The sequence below is a fragment of the Bactrocera neohumeralis genome, chromosome 5 (assembly GCF_024586455.1).
Source record: "Bactrocera neohumeralis isolate Rockhampton chromosome 5, APGP_CSIRO_Bneo_wtdbg2-racon-allhic-juicebox.fasta_v2, whole genome shotgun sequence".
NCBI lineage: Eukaryota > Metazoa > Arthropoda > Insecta > Diptera > Tephritidae > Bactrocera > Bactrocera neohumeralis.
The window spans coordinates 41481681-41501359 of record NC_065922.1 but is presented as its reverse complement, the minus strand read 5'-3'; the positions used below and the strand labels follow the sequence as shown (position 1 = coordinate 41501359).

Sequence of the window (19679 nt, the reverse complement as noted above, 5' to 3'; positions counted from 1 at the left end):
CTGGTGTAAGTCAGTAAAGCCGAACACAAAAAAGTCCTAAAACGACTATATAGTACACTTCCGGTTATTTTGATTGCTTCTAGCATTTTCAAACATTTCACCAATCATTTCATTACCAAGTAGAATATTCAAACTATGAGCAGTAAGCAGTAGCAACTCTACAAAATTTAGAATTGTATCAAAAAAGATGTGAATTTTGTCTTAAAATTAACAAAACTGAAGCCATGTAATTTAAACCTTGAAAATGGAATAATCAACGTGAGGAAAACCGAGCCCCATTCAGATGTTTAGACCTCGAAAATGATTGGTCCAAAGAGATCTCTCCTATGGGTTACGTCAAAATGTCAGAAAAGAGTAAAAAAAAAATTCCAAATGTGGCGCCAAATAGTTCAACACAGTATACAGTTATTAGATTTGTCCGCTGTGTGTTCTTTCTTGCAACTACTTGACCAATTTCAACTAAATTCGGTGTATGACCCTTATTTTACACGTCAAAAATAAAAAGATATATCAATTTGTGCGAAAAGATAGGTCCATCTGTGAGATATCTCAATGAAGGTGAGAGAGTGACTTTTCAAATCTTGGATATAGTTTAATGGCGAAAATGGGTAAGATCGCTCAACATATCTCTCCAGGTTTCATATACTACTACTCATTCATTCAGTTGGGCTTTAGGCCGAATATATCGGTCATATTGTGAGTTATCTTAATAAATATACTTTAGCAGTCGGCCCAGATGTTTCCATAGCCGCAATATATTTAATTTATAGTGACGAAATCGGTCTAGATCGGTTGATCTAATCCCAATGACTCAAATAAAATGATTTCTTCATATTTTGTAGACTGTTCCCTCATTTATTCAATATATTAAATTTCAATCCTTTTAGTTTTGTTTGTATCGCTTCAGCTTTATGCCATCCGGTTTTAATACTGCACTCTAACTATTTTCTAACACTTTGTCCCCGTCCGACGTCGTAGAAATTATAATATCCCTATTGCAACAAATTGTATATGAAAATAAAGAAAAATTAAAAAAAGGCGAGGACTCGCCCTCTAAGAACTTTAATGTACATATCTCCTAAAACACTTAAGGTACAATATCCAAATTGGCTCAGGACAAATCAAAAAACTATTAAAAGCGCGATAAATCAATAAATAAATACTCCAGAGGCATTAAATTTTACACCTGTGACAATACAAAAAGACTTTAGAGGAGCTGGGGTCAAAAATGGACGATGGGCGTGGTGCCGCCCACATTTCGGTGAAAAGCCATATCTCAGGACCTACTTAACCAATTTCAACCAAATTTGATGTCTCGAGTTACCCTATTCCTATTATACAGTAGTTCATATACAGTGAAATTCCCCTTTACGGACAGTGCTCAGAGCCAGACAAATTTTATGAACACAACGTTTTCATTACACTGTGGAACATTTTTGGGATTATTGTCTGGGGGGTGAGAAATTCCAAGTCAGGGTGATGGTACTAGGTCAGTATAGTAAAACCCTCAAAGGGTTTGGCGTTCATATGTGTCAGTTTTTTTTATGACATTTTAAATTTTTTCCTTATCTTGATGTTTTTTCGCTTAGTTGTAACATTTTGGCAAAACCATTTTTTTGTTTTTACTATACTGACCTAATACCATCACCCTGAGTTGGAATTTCTCACCCCCCACATTAGCTGTTGTACTGTGTTATTATTTTTATATAAAAGCAATTCCTATAACCGGATATGAGATCGTTCCAATAACCAGCCTAGTTCTCGATTTTTTAAATATTTATACAATGCGTAAAATGACTTCCGCTTTAGCCGTAAAATAACACTGCAACGGTGAGTATCAGGTTATGAGGAATTCACTTTAAATTCCATCTGATTCTTTCACTTTCGAAAATGCAAATCAAGCACAATGAATGTATCGAGATAAAACTTTGCCCGAATAGTGTGCTTAAAGTAGGCCACCTTATAACCAAAACGTGTCCAAATTAGACCAAAAGTAAAAAAGTCCCTAGATAACGAATATGTGGACCAATTGCGAACTTTTTACAGCAAATATCGGTCAATCTGTGAAATATGTTATAAAAATTCGTAGAGAATTATTATCTAATACTATATGTCAAAAAAGGGTTGAATCGTAATATTTCCCTTAGCCTCCAATAACCGAATAAAATGATTTCGATACTTCCGTGTGACTTTATACCGCACATCTCGGAAAATTTTAATAAAATTGAGGGAGCGTGTTTTTATAATAACGGTTCATCTTTGTGCCTACAATGAATAAAATCGGTTGTAAACATGCCATAGACCCCATATAACCTACAAACCTTATGAACCTGAAGATATTGCCCTTGCTTTGATGCTGGCAAGTGGCAAGAGCATGAAACGTTCGGTTATAACCGAAATTAGCCCTTGCTTAATTGTTCAAAAACAATTTAATTCTTAACGGTTCATGCAAGAGCTTTAACTACCCAAATAACACTTTCATATTCAAGTAAAATAACTAACACCAACAAATCTCAACCGAAAATTTTAAATTACATACAATCGCCCTAATGATATTAGGATATTTTTCCTCAAATCCCTCACAGAGCAAAGTTTGGAAGTAAAATAAAGCCATAAAATTATAGAGATAGTCGTAATAATAAATTGAGGAAAAAAAGCAAAAGAAATCAAAATAAACTTAAATATTGTATGTCTGGCCTCATAATAAAACAGTTGACTCTGCCATTATCGGCTATTTTGCTTCACCAGCCCAACACAGACTCAATGAAGACAACAATAAGCGCTGTGTTTGTTTTTATATTTTCTTTTATGCCAAGCGTTGCACCTTGATTAAATTCCGGGAATTATATATTGAATGCACTGCGGTTGCCTAGCAACATATATATGTATGTACTGCAAGTAAATACATAAATATGTACATATATATAAGCATGCATGTACTATATATGTATGTATGTAGTATAAAAATAAAATTGTGGGTATAGAGCGAAGATAGACGAAAGAAGACTACACAAAATTACGTTAATAAAAAATCACACAGCCGTTTTAAGCAGTTTCGGAATATCTAATGCTTAGATTTCCAGCATGCCGTAGCATATTTTGTCATAAATCATTAAAATATAATATTTTCTTTCAGCTCAATTTTCATCTTTCAAGACACGGATTTTTAAAATATTAATTCTGTGTCTTTGATTAAATACAACCGAGAGTGGCAAGTGTAATAAAATTCGAAAACTGATCACAACATCTTGTAAACTCTTTCTGTACAACTTTTACTTAAAATCACAGAAAATATGGGTTCCCTTTTTAGAACACAGAAAAGACTAATATTCGAGTAATAACCGAAGGAAACGGAGTTGCCACGAATACAACAAAAACCAGAAATACTTCAGATTAACACATTATTATTAAAAAAGTAAAGCAATATATTTTTTGTGAGTTTTACCGATGCACAGCTAAAATGTAAAATGAGTAAATAAAAATAAAATTTGAAGATTTTTTTTCATATTTTCAAAACATTTTCGCACCTAAATTATTTCAAGGAATTGTCGTGTTTTCTCCAACCAATTGCCCACCCATATATCATTTAAAATTTACTTAAGAAGTACAGCTAAATATGCCTAAAATATAAAGGGTAATCCATTTAGAGGTTCGTACTTTTTTAAAGAAATAACACAGAAACTTCTAATTTAATGGGGAATGTTGATTGTTATTCGAAAGAACATTCTTTGTCATTCATTTTTTGCAGATTATCTCTTTCAAATGTTGGCCGCAGCTACATCTCAGATGGTCCATCTGTTGAGTGCAATTTTCGATGACTCGTTCGAGTATTTCGACTGATAACTGCTGAATGTTTGCTCCAAGGCCCTAATCGAAGCGGGATTGTTCGCATAAACTTCAAACTTAACACATCCCCAAAGGAAAGAGTCTAACGGTGTGATATCACACGATCTTGGTGACCAATCGAACGGCCCAGAACGTGAAATTATCGGCTCACCGAAGTGTTCTCTAAATAAATCTATTGATTGATGCGATGTTTTGTTGAAACCAAATGTCGCCGAGATTCAATTTCAGGCATGAAATAGTCGGTTATACCTTTACGTTCTCACCGGCCCACAAACCACACCAAACCGTTGTTTTTTCTGAATGAAATTTAAGCTCTCCCAAATGTAGAATTTTGATCGTTCAGTTTCATTTACCAATTTTGGTCACCTGAGCCAACAAATTTTGGTTCTTTTCGTTTCTGATCTAAAAAATTTGGTCCCTAAAAAGTTACAAGAATTACACCGATGTTCACCGCAGGAAGAATCCAAATTCCATGTAAAATTCCATATTAAAATGTACGAAAATGTGCGACGTGGCCTAAGGGTAACATTTAAGTGTCGCATGAAAACGTGCGACGTTTCAATTTAAGATATTGACGTAACATGCGCCAAGTCGGTCCATACGTCAGTCCGAGTTGCTGCGAACGGAGCCGAATCGACTCTCCACGGTCTTCGTGTACACTCTCAGCTACGGCTGCTATATTTTCTTCAATGTGCGCTGGATGCGGTCGTATATTATCTAATAATGAATGCTGGGTCTCAAGATGAGTGGTGGTGTTGCGAATAGTACGCTCAGCAGGCCGCTTATATTGATTCTTTACAGAACGTGAATTCTCGTAATAAAGTTGAATTTATAAACGTTGTTCAGGCTTAAGTCTTTTCACGATGAAATGCCAAACAATACTGAACAAAAATAGCATGACAGCTTGACACGGATCACACGAGTGATCTGTTAAAAAATGCAATTGAGAAAAGTAACTCTACATGGATCACCCGTTACTTTATTTTTTTTTTTCGAACGCAAACCGATAACGGCAACAATTCAATTTTCATTAAAGAGCCTAATAATTCTGCTAATTTTTTTCAACAATTTAATGAACAATGGATTTATGTGTGTATGTATGTGCATTTTTTTGCAAAATAATAACAACGGAAGAATAATAAAAAACCACTTTGCGTGAATTTCGTTAAAACAAACGATTTTTTAAGCAAAATATATGCTCGTTTAACGGCGAAAAAACATTTTCCAGCACAGCGACTTCTTTATACGGCATACATACATACAATGCCGATGCAAACGTTTGTATGTATGTATGAGCATTGCTGTGCGACAGTAATCAATGGCGCATCGAAGCAAAGGCAATTCGTGAATTCAGTGAAATGAAATTAATTAATTGGATGATTTTACACAATAAGCCAAATATCTATACATACCTACATACATATGTACATAAGTGCATCTGCGTGGTAAGAGTGCTGAGTGGAATAAGTGAACCAACAAGCGGTGGATTATAGCAAGTGAAGCCTGAAAATAAGATTTTCAGGTGATCAACAGCTGCAATGCCTCGTAGGATAACGAACGGAATTACATACAAAATCACAGCTGTTTTGTTAAATTAAATACGGATTATTGACAGCAACCAACAGGTTTCCAAGAAGCGTATGTGCTGTGCAGACAATAGAACAAAGAAGATAGCTGCCAAGGGATTGCTGTGGCGAAGCGGCAAATAATAAGTTAAGGCAAAAAATGCAACACACTATGGCAGCGAATAGGGAGAAAATGACAAAATAGGAAAAAATAGATAATACCTGAATTCAAAGGAAAGAAGAAAAGAGACTGAAAGTCACTAGCGGTTTGAAGTGTAAACTGTAGATAATGACAGTTGGAGTTATTTATTTCCTTAATAAAATAACCGTCTGTATGTAAGTACAGAAACACTAACACTTTTGAAAAGAAACAAATAGATTGGCAGTTGTGGGCGAAGGTGTAAAGCATATTTTATAAGATGTACCTTTTGATTACTAAATTATTTTTCTGCGTCGATGCAGCGCTGCCAGCGCGATTTCCAAGCATTGAAGGTGTCACGGAAGGCATTCTCCGGAATAGCCTTGAGAGTCGAGTTGCGTGCTGCTTGGATCCCCTCTGTCGTCTCAAAATGCTTGCCTTTCATCGGCCTTTTCAAGCAAGGAAACAAAAACAGTCCGGGGGCCAAATCTGGGCTGTAGGGCGGCTGCGGAAGCGTTGAGATGCCCGCCTTGGTTAGATAGCTGTTCACAAGAAAAGCGGTGTGAGCCAAGGCGTTGTCGTGGTGCAATTTCCAATCGGCTGCGATGTCTTGTCGGATCCGATTGACCCTTCGTTTGAGTCTCTTTGCATTGACGGTTTATCCATACGGAAAAAATGTATGGTATACGATGCCTTTGATGTCAAAAAAGACAATGAGCATTGTTTTCACTTTGGATTTGCTCATTCTTGCGGTCTTCATCAGCGACCTCTTCCCGGTCCTCCAAAAAGACCTGGTGCCACCGAAACACATCACTTCTTGCTAAAGCAGCATATGGGTAAGCCTGCTTGATCATATCAAACGTCTCTGTTGCACACTTACCGAGTTTCACACAGAATTTAATCACGTACCTCTGCTCTAACGAAACCTTGAATTTTCTGCTTGCACCACTCACAGAAACACGTCGCGCGAAAATGTTTCTCCTGACTCTCGGAGACAACTGACCACCGCTCGTTCGTTAGCTAAGAACGCCCTCTACCGAATCCAGCCGGTGCACGCACGCTCCGAAGTACAGTGGCGGCGAAAGAAAATCAGTCATATTACTTTCCGGACAAACCCTTAATGTATAAGTAATGTGAGCGATCAAATATCTACGCCAAATAAACAATCTGTCATTTCCTAGGAAAGTCAAACTAAGTAAAAAAGCGAGGTACCGGTTCACCGTACCGATATTTGCAACATTGTCATTAACGCATTTTATTGCAAAGGATTTCCGTGATCAAAATAGTACAAGCGTTACTTTAAAGAAAATGCATTAATATTTGAGATATGGTTAATATTGCTGAATCAAAACATGGTAAATCTACCAGAAACAGAAGTCCCGTGAAAATAGAACGATACTTATGGAGAAATATAAGATACTAAGAGAGTTTACATTAAATAATATTTCGTGCCAATTAAATTGAGGCGAGGTTTATTCATTATCTTGACCACAGCACCATACGAAATCCGTGGTGTAGGCGTAAACTATGAGCAGTGTCATCCAATAACAATAGTAAATTCTATGTTGTTTGATTAAGAATTCATTTATTGAGGTTTGGAAAATATGAAGTGTCGATCGTTACCGATATCTGTGTCCATTCTCTGAACTTATTTTGTTCTGATGATCTCTACTAGGCATTCCCTAAGTAAATTTGCCAAATTTCCTTGCATAACTCGAAGTTTGTTCACAGGCGGTGACTCGAATCATCATAATCTACAAAAAAAAACTACGAGTTATGGAAGGAAATTTGTATGAAATTTGACTTCTATTGCCGATTCAAGAGTGCAAGTTATGGAGAAATCCGAGTTAAGGAAGTTGGAGTTATGGGAGTTCAACTGCTTTCTTTAGGAGTTTATATACACTCAGAAGTAAAAAAAGAAAAGTCGATAAAAATAAACTACATTTACAGAATTTAATCTTCACTAATCGCTGACTTATTTTGCAGGAGGATGTCCGAAATAAGATGTCCAGTCCAAAAACCACAATAATTTATTATTACGATAGATGAATATGGATCACTATCGAAGAACGACTAGTTTTGATTTAAGACAAAATGGTGGTTGCCAAACAAAACGTTTTTGTGAAAAATTCAGAGTGGCTTAAAAAATCTAAATTATTATTTCTTCGATCATTAGCTGACACATACAGTGAAGCCTCCAACAAGCGGGCACACAATTGTTGTCCGCTTATGGAGGGTGTCCGTCTGTAGGAATGTACGAATAAAAATTTTACAAAACAAAGAATACATACACACATTTCTTCTTAAAGAAATTAGATTTTCAATTAAATTTACTTATTCCAATTGTATTGTGAGATGGATCATATTTACTATAATATAAATTGGTTAATGTAGTTATTACATACATATTTATTTATGCTTTATTTATATTTTAAAAATGTCTTTGAGCATAGTTGGGCGCAACTTTCCTTGATTATGTTTTATAAAACAATTTTCAAGATGACTTTCCAAAGAAGTTCCACTAAATTTTGGTGCCGAAACGTTCAGAATGTAGGCAAAGGCCTTTGGTGATAATTTTTTGCCGCGAGCAAGTGTTTTTGATTGGTACAAATTATTCAAAGAGGGTCAAAACGTGTTGACGACGAACCACGTTCAGGACAGTCATCAACATCAACTGGTCAACACGTCAATAAATTAAAGGAATTGATGCTTGTGAATCGACAATTGACGGTCAGAAATATTACTGGCATCGTTAGAACATCGGAAAGATCAGTGAAAATCTTTTTGAAAGATCATCTGGGCCCAAGAAAAGTGAAAGCACAATTGTTTCCAACACCGCTAAATTTTTTGGAGAAACAGCGTCGCATTATATTATAGGTCGGACCACGCCTACTTTTTCAAAAATTTTTGCCCACAGGTGCCCCTGTGCCAAAATACAGTTTTAGATCTTAATTGTAGCAAAGAATTGCAAGAGTATAGTTTTACGAGACCATTTTATAGAGCAGTAAATCTTAAACAAAATTATGAGATTTCCGATTTATAATGAATTATTATTTATTAAGTTATATAGTTCATGAGAAACATTGCTTTAAAATAACCAAACTTTAAACGTTAATACGTATCCTTTAGACGGTTAAGTTTTCGAAAAAATCGTTAGAGACCTCTTTGGGAGCATTCCATTTCCAATAAAATCTATGAAACGAGATATTTTTTCAAGTAGTTGGAAGCGAGATAGGACTTTTTCTACCTGATAATAAGTGAAAAAAATAAATGTCTAAGGTATAGGAGGTTTCCTTTGCAATTAAGAGCTCATACTTAGAGATATTTTCTTAGACGTGGCTAAGAACTTATTTTTCTAAGCAGCAAGCAAAAAACATTCGGCCGTTTGGCTCAGCCTCAAAATGTACATTCATGTAGCGCCATCTTGTACCAAGTTCAGTTCTTCCATTTTTGGCAACAAAAAGTTTGTTTCGAACGATGATCGCCATTTTTTTGGGGCACGCAAAACTTTGAAAAAACGGTCCAAAAAAAACAATTTCACAAATCGCCTTAAGGCATCCCAATTATTAATGAATTATTTCTTAGACTTAAATTAATTCATTTCGCTCTTTAATACCATATGATATAAAGAGCAATTGTTACGCAATTTTTTACAACTATAGATTTAATTTACAAAAGGCATCATAGAACGGTCTAGCAATCATATTGAATTTTGTGGAAACTCTACATCTTCATATACTATGTGCATACCAAGTATAACTCATTTTCCTGCAAAATGTTTCAACGCAAAAATCAAGGCTACCTGTTTCTAGAACGAGTGAAATACAATACCTCGGCGGTAAGAATACATACAAGCATTTGTGTAGAGCACACATCTTTTATTTCTTACTTTCAAGAGCGACAGCGAATATGAGATGAATGCAGCCATCCTCATCTGGTGAAGTAAAGTGTAGATTTTATGAATAAAGCAGCTGGCAAATGGTGAAAACCAGTTTCCACATTGCTTCTTTTTGGCAGTCGTAGATTAGTTCTTTTTAATATTTACTTGTATGTGTATTCCTGATTCCATACATACTTACATCCTGCAAGCAATTGGGCGAGTAATTTGTATAGATATTCTGTACCTCTGGATTACTCTATATAAGGTACAATTGTACACATAATATTAGGAGTATAATTGAAAATTTATTACTAGAATTTGCAAAGATAAATTGCCTGCAAAAGCTTCAAAACGATTCACCCCTTTTTGGTGAGGAACATGACATGTTCTTTCAAAAAGGAACAATTTGTCTCATATTAAAAACGTAAATCCAACTTATCTTCGGTTAGATTATGACTTGCTAAGGGGAAGAGATGGCTAGTCATCTTGCGATTAACTTTGGGACAAAAGTATCTCGCGACCGTAGTTGCCCCACGCTCACGAAGTTCCCGCCAGGCGCAAATGTCCAATAGGAACCCGCAAAAAGACAGCCGAGCTCCGAGTTGCAACTCCAGCGATAGCGCAGCTGCGCGACCTGCTACCTCATTAGCTTTGTAACCTGCTATTTCGCTACCCAAACTAGTCTTTGTCTAGATTTTATAGCGAAGTTAGGCTTTCCTTAAGGAGGAGCCTGTTTTAGAAGCTTAAATCTCTTTAAAAATTATCTAAGAATATGTCCCCAAAGTTATAGATGGGAATTCGAAATATTGTCGAAGCTAGAAGGCAAATAGTAGTTGAGCGCTTGGGCGGAAAGCAAAAACTTTAACGCGCGATTCACCGGCTCTTCATTTTCACGATTTTTCTTAATTGGCGGGCATGATAGAAAAAAAACTAAACGTATGAAATTGGGGCAAAGTTTATTATCTTTGGCAATAAAATATTCTTAGTTTAAACTGGAAGATAAGTTACTAACAAATATGAATCTCTTTCATTTTTTCTTTCCCATAGAAATTGCGACCTGCATCCTGCCCGCCGTCCGACAAATGCACATGCGAGATGCATCGGCCAATTGCTCCCCAAAGGCAGAGTATCAAAGATTTCGTATCAAAAAAAAATTTAGGATGATGTTTAAATATATAACTAGAAATTTCGGTTTAATCAATTATTTCTTTCCTTCCGAAAAATATCCTAAAAAAAAATCGATTTTTTGAAGCCTCTAAAGCAGGCTCCCCCTTAATCAACCTCGATCGAATGGTCATTAAGTTCAAGGCTAGTACATTTATAATCGCTCTATTATCGGAGTCACACAGGAGCAATCCAACAATAGTCAGGAAGCATAAAGCTGATATTGATGGATAGTTCCCAACAGTATACACCTCCCTCAACCTTCCACCAACCCTTAATCCACGCGTAAATAAGCTCAGCGTACTTCTGCTCCATCGCCTTTTTTCTACCCACATTATTTATTTTATTTTTATTTATTTTATTTTTAAGAAATTTGTACAATAATAAATTATTTAACAAATAAATATTTAGCAGCGCTAGCAACAAGGGCCTTCGGCTGTTCTACCAACATTACCCTTGCATGTATGATGGAAAGGCAAAGACCACCGGCAGTTATACAATCTTTTTATGTATAATTACAATATATATCGGACCTCATTTTATTCAATACAGTTGTTTAAACTTTAAAGCATCCAGAAACTTATTCCAAATGAAAGCACGAATCCTCGTATGTATGTATGTAGGAGTGTCCTCCTTTCAATATTCCAGATTTCATTTGATATGGAGTTATCATATACAGTAGAGTGATTTTGCATAATAGCAGTCAGACAAGATGCCAAATAAATACTTATATATCTCATTGTATTAAATCACAATCATGAGCAATATGTCAATAGCGCAAAAGCTGATTTGCTATTCGGTCCTTAAATGTGACAAGTTTCCCTAAAAGGCTAAAGTCACAACTAAAATGGGACTGAGTTTAACAAGATTTTAATACAAAAATGGTAAAATCAACAAACTGCTTATCTCACATACGCATGTATCGAAAAGTGGAAGGTTACCAGTCTTAATATTCAAGGATATCTCAACAATTGTAACAATTAATTTATGCGATATATACATATGTATATATACAAATATTTATACATACATACATATGAAAATGAAGCAATTGTACGAATTGCTGTATTTCATGTGAACTAAATAGTCCTAAGTGTTTTAATATAGTATACTCTCGTCAAAGTGTAACAGTTGTACAGAGCTAATTGAAACAAGGTGCGTTCCAAAGTAAACAGGACTTAAAAAAAAAACAGAACAAATGGTTTTTTCGGCAAAATCTATTCATTTTATTCAAAATAGTCTCTTTCTGCTTCAATACAGCTTTTTGCACGGTCCAAAAGCATGTCGAACTAGTGTTTTAGCTCGTGAGCTGGTATGGCATACCAGCATACTGGCGGTGAAGCCTTTTGAATGGCCTCTACGTCTGCATAACGCTTTGCTTTCATTGGCAAATGCATTTTTCCGAAAAGGAAGAAGTCGCACGGTGCCATATCAAGTGAATACGGGGAGTGGTTAATGGTTAAAATGTGATTTTTGGTCAAATAATCGTCCTTCGAATGTTGGATTCTAAGCAATTTTTGGTCGTCAGTCAATTTGTGCGGAACAAACCGTGCGCACACCTGTCGTAAGCCCAAGTGTTCGGTCAAAATGTGATAAATCGATGTTTCGGAGATCTCCAATTCCATTTCCATGAATTTCAATGATGATTTCGACTGATTTTTGATGAATTCACGTACAGTTTCGATAGAATTTCCGGTGATCACGGATTTTGCTTGGTCCACATGTTGATCGTCATTTATGTCCGCACGACCACTTTGAAAATGTTGAATCCACTCGTGCACTCTGCTACGAGATAGGCAATCATCGCCATAAACTTGTCTCATCAATTGGAACGTTTCGGTAAAAGTCTTACCAATTTTAAAACAAAATTTATTATCATTTATTTCATTTTCGCACTGATAACACAAGCATACTAACACTTAAAACGCAATAACTTCACTTCCAATCGTTGAAATGTCATGAAATTCTCAATTCGATAAAGATAGCAGATTCTAACGCATCAGTCGACATATAGAAGGCGCCACCAGGGGGTGCTAGATTCAAAAAGTTCTGTTTACTTTGGAACGCACTTTTTATACGTATAATATTACATTACATTACAAATTTCTCATCTTGATCTCCAGACTTGATGACCACTTTTCCATTTTTAGTTTTTTGACCGAATAATCTTACAGCTGTTTAACAATTCAGTAGCTTGATTTTAAGCAAAGTATGCAAAGTTGTTTGATCAGATTGTCTATAAAATATTTAGAACACTTTCTTGACTTTTGCTAAAAATTTCGAACGATATCTCAATAAAAAGTACCACCACCACTGATCAAGAGATGAATATCTACTGAATTAGTCGGATATTTCAATATTGTCTCTATCATTCGTGGGTATAATTATAAAGTTAAAATTAAAAACATTCGAATTTCCAATTGAGGCATATTGCCAAAAATTATTATTAAGGAGAGGATGTAAGCAATTAAAAAATTAAAATTTGGATATTTGCCACCAAGTTTTCGAGCAAGCTTAGAACAGATGCTATAGAGGGTTAAAAATTAGCTCTGTTTATTCCTGATCCTTTCCTGTTAGCCCAATAATCACATATGACATATATGAAAGAATCCTACAAAATCGATCACCTACTGAAAAAAGTCACTCACTCTCGAACTCGCTAAGTATAATGTAAAATTTTTTGCCGTCAAAAATTTAAAATGTAATAGGTATAATTGATCAGTTGTTTGTTCGATTCGCCACTCTCCAAGTTCTAGCTTCACAACTACATAAATGAAAATAAAAAACTTTCACATTGGTTTGGCTTATCGCTGCGTAAAACAAAACAACACAATCATAATGATAACCCTAAAAAAACCAAGTTGAATAAGAATGAAATACCGAGAATAAAAAATAAATCCAACTTGATCGTGCTGAGCCGCAAATCGTGGCGTGTTGCAGTAAATAAATAGACCACTTGATAAACAAACCAAACCAAATGGTGAATACAAATACTACGCGGGTGAATGCGATCCATATTTACCAAATAGTGCATGGTGACATGGGCAACAGTGGAGGCCACATTGGCAAGGTGCGGTTTATGCTTTCCACAAAAGTATGCATGTACATCTGTGTATATATTAACGCACACGCTTATTTGTTCTAGCATATACATATGTACATAAGCGCAGTAGATGACTTTACATATCAGCAGCTGTGACAGCAACGAAGAGATGTTCTAGGCAGTAAGCCGCGGGCACAAGTTCAAGTGGATGAAAGCGAAATGACACATTCCGCGGCCTCATCATATACACATATGTAAATAATTTATATGTTTGTAGCTTTTGAGAGTGCATTTATTTATTTGGTGCTGGTGGCAGTATTTACTTTTGGAAATGCACAATTTACTTTTTACACAAACAACTTCGGCAACTTTTATTAAAACGGGGAGGCGTTACAGAGGTTATAAACATATAATGTTAGCATACATATTGTTTGATGTAGTGCGTGCATATTGTGTCCAACAAGTACTATCAACGAAACTTGAATTAAAAACCATTATCACTGGCCTAATGTAACATATGTACATATGTATGTATATAAATGATCAGCTTGAAGAGCAGAGTAGATTTAGTCATGTTCGTCTGCTGTCCGTCTGTGTAAAAGCGAACTAGTCCCTCAGTTTTTGAAATACCGATACATCGTTATATGGGGAGTGAACGCGTTATCTTCCGATTTCAACCAATTTCACAGTGTCGGTAAGGGCACCTAAAGGATTTATTATACTTGTAGCTGCAGTAGTCTAGGAGATATGTACATTAAACCTATTAGAGGGCAGAGCCACGCCCACTTTTTCAACATTTTCAACCCACAAATGTCTTTAGCCACGGCGATCCCCTGTGTTCTATATCTTATTTTAATTCTTAGTTATGCCATTTTATAGGGCTTCGGTTAATGGTTTTATGGGCGTGGTAATGGTCCGATTACGCCCATCTACGAACCCCGCCTTACTTTTTTGCTAATTAATGTGTGTACTAAATTTCATCAAGATATCTTCATTTTCATTCAGGCAGACAGACAGTCACCCGGATTTCAATAGCGTTTAGTTTTAGGTGACACATAAAACTTTAGGTGAACAAAACTATTATACTCTATAGCAACACGTTGCAAGGGAATAAAAATAATATACCCTTTCATAAATTTAATAGTATTCGAATGTTCATTTATAAATATTTCAATATATGAATTACTGCAAAATATCGAAACTGGCAACCCTGTGTTGTAAGAGGACAATCAGCTGACTCGTTTCTACATAAAAAATCTAATTGTCCCGGAGATCCAATTACACGCACGGTAGAAATTGTTATGACTGTCTTTATATACATAGATCGCATCACTGAATCACATCTAAATCATAAAAGCATGATTGGGGACTATATTTGGGAGTTAAAAAGAGAAACTTCTACGGAATATGACTGAATAATTAAAAGTATTCATTTGTAAACATTTGGAGTATATTCTAAAATGCCTGTTGTAAGAATGAATACCAAATGGATAATCGGTATTTTTTAAAATTTAATTTAATTAATTTAAAATTTTCTATTTTTAATACAAAAAACAAATGCAGCTCTTTATATTAGTATTCTGTTTTTCGGGCATACAAGCAAAAAAATAAGGTATGTACAAGGCCTGTCGCAAAAGAAACAGAACTTTTTAAATATAACTGTTTCTGGTGGCGCCACCTATGTGGGTATATGAAATAAAAAGTTTGATCTCTTGTTGACATTTCGTAAAAATTTTAAGACAATTGGATAACTACAATCGATGTTATCGATCAAAAAGTGACAGCAGCTTTTGGACATCGGTCGTAAAATGCATTTTGAACAAAGAGCAAATATTAAATTTTGTTTTAAACTTGAGCAAACGTTTCAAATGACGAAAAAAGTTTATGGTGATCAGTGCCTATCCCGTAGTAATGTGCATGAGTGGTTTAAGCGATTCCAAAAAGGTCGTGAGGACCTCTGTGACGATCAGAAGTCGGTCGTCTTCAAAAGTCAAAAATAAAGACAATGCTGATTTGTTTTTACGATTCCGAGGGTATTGTACACCGAGAGTTCGTCCCACCTGGCCAAACTATTAATGCTGTGTTTTACCTTGGTGTTATGAAGCGTCTTTTGTCACGCATTCGTCGTGCTCGACCACAATACCGTGAGGCAGGGTCCTGGCGCCTGTTGCACGATAATGCGCCGTGTCATCGGTCGACGCTTGTCACTGATTTTTTGACAAACAACTCCATATTAACCATTAATCACTCACCCTACTCACTTGATCTGGCACCCTGTGATTTTTACCTATTTGGAAAACTTTATTTGCTCATGAAAGGACACTGGTTTCAGGACATTTCAGCTATCCAAAAGGCGACGGCCGATATTTTCAAGAGCATTCCGAAAAATGACCTTAAACACTCATTTGAAATGCTAATTGACCGGGCTAAACGCTGTATCGAAGCACAAGGAAACTACTTTGAATAAAAATATATAACTTTTGAAAAATATTAATTTTTTGTTGTTTTTTTAACAGTCCTGTTTCTTTTGCGACAGACCTTGTATACCGCGTAAAAATGTTGTTGACCGGTGTAATTAACATTTTTTCTATCTCGCGTTCTACTATTTTAAACTAGAGCTTGAACAGAGCCAACATCTTCAATACCCTGGAGCTTTTTTAGAGATTAAAAATTTTCGAGATTAAAAAAACCAAATTTAATTTTTGCCAAATTGGTATTAAAAAATGGAAATTTCTTTCCTTTTTCTTATTCAAAAATTGTTTAATAAGTTTATTACTTCCGCAGCTACATTATCTTTTTGTCAAGTTAGCGCTGGTTTTCCAAGCAAATTATCCACTCACTATCTAAACGCTTTTGTAGGAAGTGAGCTGAAACGTCAGTACTTCATCTTTTATACACACAAGTGTACATTTGTTTAAAGTACTCGATAACCAAACTGTGCTTACACTATGTACCTGTTATGGTTAAACATGTGAGCATTTATTATAGTACATCGATACTTTAGTGTTGACATTCAACTGCTTTATTTGCCGGTGTTTAAACCACTATCAACTATCACTATCGTAGGTGTCAATGGCAATATTCTACATTAATTCCAATTAATTAATTGTATCTGCTTATAATGTGTATGTCTTCTTCTTCTTTATTGGCGTAGACACCGCTTACGCGGTTATAGCCAAATTATATAATGGATATGTTTGCAAGATAAAAGCTAAGGAAATATTAACCATGAAATTCCAAAATCCTACAACTGTCAGAAGCAATTGCAAGTGCAGGCAAAATGTATTCCCAAATAATGTTCTTGAGGTTATTTAACAAAGAGAGTAAAATAGTACATCAACGAATTACGGTAACGTCATCTTATTGGCTATGTGAATCTATCAAAAGTATTATTTGTTCAACTTTGTCTGTCTTAACTCAAAAATATCCGCTAATAAAAGTTCATATGGTGAATATTTAATTTTTCTCACCACGTCTAGTTCTGTTCATTAATTTAATTTAAAAAAAGTTGCAGGTAAAAACCTTTTGCACTTTTTCGAAGACATCTAATTTTTGATTCCACCTGCTCTCAGCATTTATATACTTGTGATTTAGGTACTACTCAAAAAAGACCCATTCACCTATGTAGTTCTGGTTGTATAAACGGGGACCAACACTAGTGCCTTACATTGTAGTCAAATTGTATATTTGTTATGCACGTTTCTAATTCACTGGCTTCACACAATGCGCACACTGTAATTTTTCCCCCTGAAATTGCCAGTTCACACACGGACTCTTTTGTCGCCCATACCGGTTATTATACTATGCGCCATGGTCTAAGTGTCGCGTAGTCGAACCGTACAAACATTTGGGAAAATTTTTGTGAATTGGAGGACAGAAAGTTGCTGGACTATTTTCCGACGTGTGAATACACAGAGTGACACCAAAAAGAATTTGCCGACAATGAGCGACAAAAGAATCCCCATGTAAACGCCATCTCAGCCTACAGCTGTTGGTGCAGTGTAAAATGACGACTCAGTACGAATATCAGCAACAAGAAAATGAAGACTGTAGAACAAATAAGACAGCATTTCAATAATATTAAGTCAAGGCACACATACATACATTTGTGAACACTGCTGCTGACGGAGTGCAATTGTTAAAGCAAACTGAAAGACGAAGCCAACTGCATTTCGCAAGAGAAAACAGGTACGCAAACTGAGAATGAGAGAAGTTGCAACAGTGAGTTGCTCTTATTGTTTTTCACTTTACGTGCGTGGATATATTATATCTGAACATTGACGTAAAACCACCCATACATATGGATGTTTCGACATGAAACTGCCTATGTACATACATACATATGTATGTATACAAAATGTATGTTCATAAACATATGCTTAAACAATTAGCTCAAAAATTAAAGGAGCGTGAGAAGTATAAACTCAACTAAATGTAAAATTACAGACCTATGTTTATGCATGCAATATGAAAATGTAACAGAATCCAGGTGTGGTATGAAAGGTCAACGTATTAAAGTTGTTGCGTACATACATATGTATGTATGTATGTATATTGTTCGTACTTCATTTATGGTATACGATTGCCGAATAATGACAACAATTAAAGTATTACATGATCACACAGATACGAGTAATAGTGACTACTACAAGAATCTTATGTATGTACATATGTATGTAAGTATTTAGTGAAACTGCTGTTCTTATTTCTGTTATGCCTCAAACAAAAGTAGAATGCCGCAAACGACTTGTGACAAACAGAATTATTATTTTAATATATTTACACATACTTATACATATATACATATGCATAATATATAAATTTATAGTTATTACCTCTACTAAAACAAATCCACTGGTGAACAATCTCAATGCAACAATTATGTGTGTCGGGTTTAAGGTCAATAGATCCTTTTTTTCAAACATACATACACTTCAACACTCACTATTTTAATAATTTTATTGCATCTTTGAATTTTTGACGATTTTCCTGTATATTAACACACCATTAAGACTTTCTAAATTTCACATAAAAGCACTTAATTACACATTCATAAGATTTTTCTTTTACTACACTTGTTTTTCACTGAACTGACTCTTGTAAAACTTCCACTTCCACTTTTACTTGATTTTTGACAAAATCATATGTTGTCGTTTTTAAATTTGCTGATATTTACACATTATTAATTTCAAATTAGCCTTAAGAGGACAATTTACAAATAAATTCCAAAGGAAACTGCACTGTCCGCAATAATTCAAACTAGTCAACAACAAACCAATCGCACCTTTTGCTTACACGCCGCGTTCAAACTAAAACCAGATTTCTCTTGTGTATGTTGATCGTTTTGTATACATGTATGTGGAATGTATTTTTAAATGCTGGATCAGTGGAAGGCATACTGTTGCTGGCCTAACAAAAAGAGACAAGCACTGACATGCATTACTTTGGCTGTTAGCTCCGTTTGTTTTGCAGTCGCTGAGATGTTGCCATACCAAAAATGTTTACTTACATTTACTGATATAAAATCTTAAGTCTTATGAAAGGATTTTGTTTTTTGATTTTTTATTTCAATTCAGTGCACTTAAATATGCAAAATTATATTTTTATTATTATTATTATATTTTGTTATTAAAACGGAAATTTTTTTAATATTCGTATTTTATTTGTAATAATGAATAATTTATTAGTTGTCAACAATGATTTTAATCATCTCTTCAGTTAAAAATTGTTAACAATTGCAAATTATGTAATTATATGTATGTATATTAAAAAAATGTTCATTATTATAAAGAGTACACCCAGTCAAATGACTGTTACAGCACAAATTATTGGAATGTGACCGTATGTAAGTACATAAAAAAGCTCAAGTAGATGGGAGCTGGCTGATAGGCTTTCGAAAAAGCAGCGTCTTCGCCTCCTCCTAGATGAAACAAGAGATCGGTGGAGACAGCCCTTATCTACTGGAGATAAATCTGAAGGACCTTTAGATTCCAAGCACCTCTCCAAAATTGTGTGCGCGTCACCATTATTTCCGCTGCGGTC

General features: G+C 35.2%; 1 protein-coding gene across 1 annotated transcript in view; it reads right to left on the bottom strand.

The window, feature by feature from the left end:
• The window catches only part of LOC126759971 (uncharacterized), an 82234-nt gene extending 63223 nt beyond the window's left edge, over window positions 1-19011 (bottom strand). Inside the window, exon 1 of the mRNA XM_050475269.1 lies at window positions 18473-19011. The gene's annotated coding sequence lies outside the window, so the exon portion shown is untranslated. The remainder of the gene's footprint in view (window positions 1-18472) is intronic.
• Between the last annotated feature and the right edge of the window lie 668 nt (window positions 19012-19679).